Here is a 7,266-nt window from a genome sequence, read left to right on the forward strand (position 1 = left end):
CTTATGAATATTGGCTCGCATTTCACGCCAACTGTTAAAATGGACCGTCGCCCACTTTGCTCCACAGAGCAAGTCTTTATTCAAATCACATGAGTGCTTCTGGGTAATGTGTAATTCCCTCAGTGGCAGATTCTATTAATACGAAGCAATTTCTCGTAGTTAATGTAGTTTTGATTCGGCGATTCTGGTTGGGAGTGTTTTGGCTCCGATCTAAAGCCTTTTGGTAATTTGCCGGCTGTGGTACAGGTAAATTGTGTTCACCCGGTGAAACATCTGTGGTTGTTTCAATGTTTTCAAACAAGAGACAGCTAGAGAGATCATGTGTCTTTTCAATAGGGGGAAATGCAGAACAACGTGCATTCCAATAGATATTTTAGAGTTCTCAAACGGTGAGGTTAACAGCTTCCAGCCTTGTTTCTTCTGTCAATCAACGATAAAAAGAGGGAATTGCTTTTCTAAAAAGATCACTAGAAAGGAATAAACCGACACCTACTGAATATTTTACCGACTCGATGAGCTTTGCTTCAATTAATGTGTCTGCTGTGTTGCTTCAGTGGTCTTGCTAACCTAAGTCGCTAAGCTGCATCCCACAACACCAATGGGTGGTTTTCTTTCCAATGTCTTCTGCTAACATGGGTATTTTGGCATATAATGTGCCAGCATCTTGACATCGCGGAACCTTAAGCTGAAACGAAGGTAGGAAGTGGTACAAATCACAAGCAGACACAGCAGACAGCAGAGTCCGCCATTAGAAATATTATTTTACAGCCCAAATGGCTGTGATTGCTCTTGAGAACACGATGGCATTAGAGTTTCGGAGTAGAATTGATTGAATATCGCTGTTGAATTTCAAACGTACTGCAAGCAGGTTTCTTGTCGCTTTGTGCGATGTAGCCGTCTCCAATAGGGGAGCTGGCAGAGAAAATCTGCTTGTTCTTTTACACAAGCACATCATCATGCCCCCACCTAAGCCTACAAACGATAACATCAATCAAGAGCTCAGCGATCACTATCATATCACTAGGCCTATTTCATGACCTTCGAACATCGCTGCCTCTAATCCTTGACAGAGAACATCTTTCATAGATAAGGAGTAACACAGAGGTGTTGGGTTACCCTGGGAAAGGCCTTCCTAAATATCATGAGAGTGATTCATTATGTTACCATTACATAGCCCTCTTGATCTCAAACACGAGTCGTAAATGCACATTTTGGTGTCATGTGTAGCCAATATCTTCACCTAGGATTGTAGCTTCTCTGTTGTGAAGGTGAAGATGTGCATCCTCACACACAAGGCTCCGAGATCAGTCGGCAAGTTTGGTATTTTAAAAGACATGCTGGAGATGCGCTTGTGCTGCCAAGATAAGCCAAGCCCTACACTGGGTTAGCGGGTGATGCAAAGAATGCAACTTTCTGTCAGCCTTGACCATACTGGGTGATGCAAAGAATGCAATGTTCTGTCAGCCTAGGCCTCATACTGGGTGATGCAAAGAATGCAACTTTCTGTCAGCCTAGGCCTCATACTGGGTGATGCAAAGAATGCAATGTTCTGTCAGCCTAGGCCTCATACTTGGTGATGCAAAGAATGCAATGTTCTGTCAGCCTAGGGCCACATACTGGGTGATGCAAAGAATGCAATGTTCTGTCAGCCTAGGCCACATACTGGGTGATGCAATGAATGCAATGCTCTGTCAGCCTAGGCCATACTGGGTGATGCAAAGAATGCAATGTTCTGTCAGCCTAGGCCATACTGGGTGATGCAAAGAATGCAATGTTCTGTCAGCCTAGGCCTCATACTGGGTGATGCAAAGAATGCAATGCTCTGTCAGCCTAGGCCATACTGGGTGATGCAAAGAATGCAATGTTCTGTCAGCCTAGGCCACATACTGGGTGATGCAAAGAATGCAATGTTCTGTCAGCCTAGGCCATACTGGGTGATGCAAAGAATGCAATGTTCTGTCAGCCTAGGCCTCATACTGGGTGATGCAAAGAATGCAATGCTCTGTCAGCCTAGGCCATACTGGGTGATGCAAAGAATGCAATGTTCTGTCAGCCTAGGCCATACTGGGTGATGCAAAGAATGCAATGTTCTGTCAGCCTAGGCCATACTGGGTGATGCAAGGAATGCAATGTTCTGTCAGCCTAGGGCCACATACTGGGTGATGCAAAGAATGCAACTTTCTGTCAGCCTAGGCCATACTGGGTGATGCAAAGAATGCAATGTTCTGTCAACCTAGGCCACATACTGGGTGATGCAAAGAATGCAATGTTCTGTCAGCCTAGGCCTCATACTTGGTGATGCAAAGAATGCAATGTTCTGTCAGACTAGGCCACATACTGGGTGATGCAAAGAATGCAATGTTCTGTCAGCCTAGGCCATACTGGGTGATGCAAAGAATGCAATGTTCTGTCAGCCTAGGCTCATACTGGGTGATGCAAAGAATGCAATGTTCTGTCAGCCTAGGCTCATACTGGGTGATGCAAAGAATGCAATGTTCTGTCAGCCTAGGCCATACTGGGTGATGCAAAGAATGCAATGTTCTGTCAGCCTAGGCCTCATACTGGGTGATGCAAAGAATGCAATGCTCTGTCAGCCTAGGCTCATACTGGGTGATGCAAAGAATGCAATGTTCTGTCAGCCTAGGCTCATACTGGGTGATGCAAAGAATGCAATGTTCTGTCAGCCTAGGCCTCATACTGGGTGATGCAAAGAATGCAATGCTCTGTCAGCCTAGGCCATACTGGGTGATGCAAAGAATGCAATGTTCTGTCAGCCTAGGCCATACTGGGTGATGCAAAGAGTGCAATGTTCTGTCAGCCTAGGCCTCATACTGGGTGATGCAAAGAATGCAATGTTCTGTCAGCCTAGGCCATACTGGGTGATGCAAGGAATGCAATGTTCTGTCAGCCTAGGTCATACTGGGTGATGCAAAGAATGCAATGTTCTGTCAGCCTAGGCCTCATACTGGGTGATGCAAAGAATGCAATGTTCTGTCAGCCTAGGCCACATACTGGGTGATGCAAAGAATGCAATGTTCTGTCAGCCTAGGCCATACTGGGTGATGCAAAGAATGCAATGTTCTGTCAGCCTAGGCCATACTGGGTGATGCAAAGAATGCAACTTTCTGTCAGCCTAGGCCTCATACTGGGTGATGCAAAGAATGCAATGCTCTGTCAGCCTAGGCCATACTGGGTGATGCAAAGAATGCAATGTTCTATCAGCCTAGGCCATACTGGGTGATGCAAAGAATGCAACGTTCTATCAGCCCGGGCATATACTGTTTTATAGAGATGCATTGTTCTTTCGACCTACCTGATGTGAAAAATACAGAGACCGTGAGCTTGAGAATACGAAGTGGTCTCTGCTTTGCTCCTCTGTTAACACCATACCCCAAGTCAAGAAAAACATATAATTTCCTTTATCTTGCAGAAGCTGATATTTCAGAAAGACCTGGTCCACCCTGCAGCGTCGGTGCTCAGCAAAACAACTCCCATTTCATGCTGGTTAACATCCATCCTGGCAGGAGCTCTAAGCCTGCTTATGGCTTCATCACCTCATTGATATCCTCTCTCTCGAAGTCTTTCGGTAAATCAGCGCTCTTGCTACTCTGTCTTCTCAGCCTTAGGGCCCTTGGCAGTGTGACAGTGTGACAGTGTTGGAGTGTGAGGTCCCCGAGAAGCTTGTCCGAGGCATATTTTTATTACAAATTCAAACCGGAATGAGTTCCTTGACGACTGTCGACCCCCTTGCCCCTGCTTAAAGTTTACCTTTAGGACGCAGTGGTGTTTTAAACTCTAGTTTTGTTTGGGCGAAGGTAATGAGAGTTTACATGTATACCTGAGGGTGAAGTGATATGATGTACACGGCAGTTTTAGTTTAAGTATTGGAAAACATGCTCCTAATCGATAAGTGCAAAAGCGATACTGACTGTATCAGGGCATTGCTTCAAAGTGACACAGTCTACACATGATTAGTGAAATCTTATAAACATTAAATGTAATTTGAAATTTATATTTAGGCTCCCTGATTTGGTCTTTTAGTCCCCTGGTGGGCCCTGATATCCTCCCCTCCCCTCTTCAATTTGACATTTATTAAGGCGTGTTTAGTTCAGCCGGCTTAGAATTAAGAAGCTAACCAATCAACAGTTGTTATCTTCGTCAGCCTCTGGTAAGTTTGCTTGAGGGAAGTGGTGGCAGGGTGAGCTATATGATGGAGATAAGCACAGCATTACCATTTGCAAAATATCTTTCCCCAGGAAATGAGTGTCTTCCCTCCCAGTTCCTTTGTTGGGTCTAGTGAATGTTAATAACCTGATATATCTCTGCATTTGGTTCCTTCAGTAGTTTTTGCAAAAAAACCTGATCATTATTCTGGAGATAATGATGGGAATATTGAAGGCCGAGATAAAATACTTGGAAGGTATGGTATGGAATGTCAAACTGCAGACAAAGGAACAACACAGTCTGTGACATTTATCTTCAAACAATGTCATTATTCACATTACTTGCATTGCCGACCAGGCAGGTTAACCAATATTCTCGTGCTCTCTCTCTTCTTGCTATATATAGTACTCACTAAAGGTTTGGACACAGCTAGAAGAGTACTCAGGATTTTTACCATATAAAACAGAATTAAAGTGTTTAGGTTATAATTCCAGAATGCAGTCTTCCAATATGTCATTGAAAGTGTTCAATTAAGGAAAATTTGCAGGGAAATCCAATTCTGAGATTTGGCTTTTTCTTCAAAATAGCGTTTTAGTGTAATCTCTGATTGATCATAAAAATTTGTCCACAAAACAATTCCCAAGTTTCAGGTTCTGTCATGATGAAAGTTGCCGATTACATGTATTGCATTCTGTAATTGAGCTTGAAAAAAGCTGTGGTAATGAACCTGGGAACAAGTAGGCCTACTTATAAAAACACATGTTCTTCAGGTAACATATGTATACAATATTACACCTCCATGGTGCCTCCATAGGTCGCTCAATATCAAACATTTAATGTCAAACAAATTACAATTATTGTGTTAAACCATGTGTTACTATCATCGATTATAAACTTTAATAAATGTTGTGCTGTTTAATTGATTGAATGTTGGTCGACAGCTCAAGGGCTTTCTCACAATCAACTTACGATAGAAGGGGGAAATTTATTGTTTTTTTGCTTTTTTATTTCAAATGTAAGCGAATGATTTTTAGATGCATGAAGCTGTTTGGGGAGGAGAGCGAAGGATGTATTTGGGCAAAGAAAAAATTTGATAAAGGGTTTGAAAAAAGTGAATGGTTATGGTAACGTGGAGGACGTTTGTGGATTGTAGCTTTAATTTGGCTGTTTTTGTTATTTCATTTCAAATATAAGCAAATTTCTTTTAGATGGGCTAGTGGGGGAGGATTTGATTGGGTACAGGAAAAAAAGTATCTATTGCACTGATGTGTTTTTTAATGTTTTTGTAGTCCATGTATTTTGAATTCAATAAAGGGTTTGAAAAAAGGGAATGGTTATTGGTGGTAATGTTGAGGATTGGTGTGGATTGTAGCTTTAATTTGGTGTCTGCAGTGATCTGCTATTGTTTGTCCCATTCAGTAATGCAAGCAGAGTATGAAGAGTCCCATGAAAGTGTTTGGGGTTCAAAGTCCGATATCAACTACGATATAGGTTATCATCAATACAATTCAATTCAATTTATGAATCTAACAAACATGAATGAATCTGAAAAGCATACACGAACATACACTAAAACAAATATACAACACAAAAGAGTTCGAGACAAAACATTATCAATGCAATTCAACTTAAAGTGTTCATAAATAGACTTAGCAACCCAGGGACCATGTGCTCACCTCGGGTAATGTAATGCATGTCATTTGCAGACGGTATGGGGAGAACAGTTTCTGACTAGTTTCACCAGTTTTGATTCCATTGAATAACATTATTCTTCTTGGCTCAATGGCAGAAAAGAAAATAACCGGTACCATCTAACTATAGCATTTTGGTTATAAAGTTGACTAAATTTCAGGGTTATTGAAGAGTGTACATGTCACATGGAAATTGTTTGACATCTGTTTGACAGTTTAGAAGTAATAGGACTTCGTTGGATTTTCAAGATGGCGGCCTGGCGGCCATATTGGTCATGGGATTTGACTGAAAATTAAGGATATTGATAAGGGTACATAGATACATACTAACATGGAGTTTGGTTGCAATCCGATCATTAGTTTCGGAGGAATAGGACTTTGTTTAATTTCCAAGATGGCCGCCTGGCGGCCATATTGGTCAATGGATTTAACTGAAAATCAGGGACGTTGTAGAGAGTATAGAGATATATAATCACAAGAAATTTGGTTTCAATCGGACTTTGTTTAATTTTCAAGATGGCCGCCTGGCGGCCATATTTGAAGTCCGAGCGGGACAAATTTTTCGGGTAGAATAGAGGGTCCCTAGATATGTCCTCATAAGTTTAGAACCTTCTAACTCAAATAGAAACGAAACGTGCCACCAATCGGTGATTTAGTGAACTTTGACCTCTGTGACCTTGAAAAGTAGGTCAAATCAAAAACCCGGGTGATATGTCATTTGAAATTATTAGATACACGCACCACAAAAATGTTGTCACTCTACGTACAACCATTAGCTTCAAAAAGGCAAAAAAACAATTTCCAAGATGGTCGCCTGGAGGCCAGAAAGTAGGTCATATCGTGAAAAAGAAAAATAGGTCTGGGCATATCGCCCAAAGCTACCATCACACCAAGTTTTAGCCATCTAGCCCTAGCGGTTAAGAAACGTACCACAGGATACGACGACGGACGATGACAGACGATGGACACATGGCTATTGTATAGACTTCCCGAACGGTGAGCCAACTAGGTGGCAAGTAAGACAAAGAGGCCTACCTTGCCTTGAGTCTCACGGCGACAGTAGGGATCGAGAGACCGTATGACTTGCACAGCTGAAACATCAATTGCGAGACATTTTAGGCATTGGACAATGAGACATTCCAATTACAATAAAGCTGAAACTGCCCTTGGTGTACAGCGGCCATTGTACATCTGATGAGAAAGAAGTGAGATAGACAAAGACAGAGCAGTTCCTTTTGTAAACCAATCCACGAAAGCACCTCCGCGACCTGCAAACTAGATCTTTTTCTTTCTCTCGGAGACAAACATCCGATGGTGTTTTTTCGGAGAAGCTATCCTCTTATCTTGGGAATAAACGGACATTTGCAAGTCTTGGCTGCTTCAAGCAACTGATTTGATAAGCAGTGATGAC

The sequence above is a fragment of the Lineus longissimus genome, chromosome 9 (genome assembly GCF_910592395.1).
Source record: "Lineus longissimus chromosome 9, tnLinLong1.2, whole genome shotgun sequence".
In the NCBI taxonomy this organism is placed as follows: Eukaryota; Metazoa; Nemertea; class Pilidiophora; order Heteronemertea; family Lineidae; genus Lineus; species Lineus longissimus.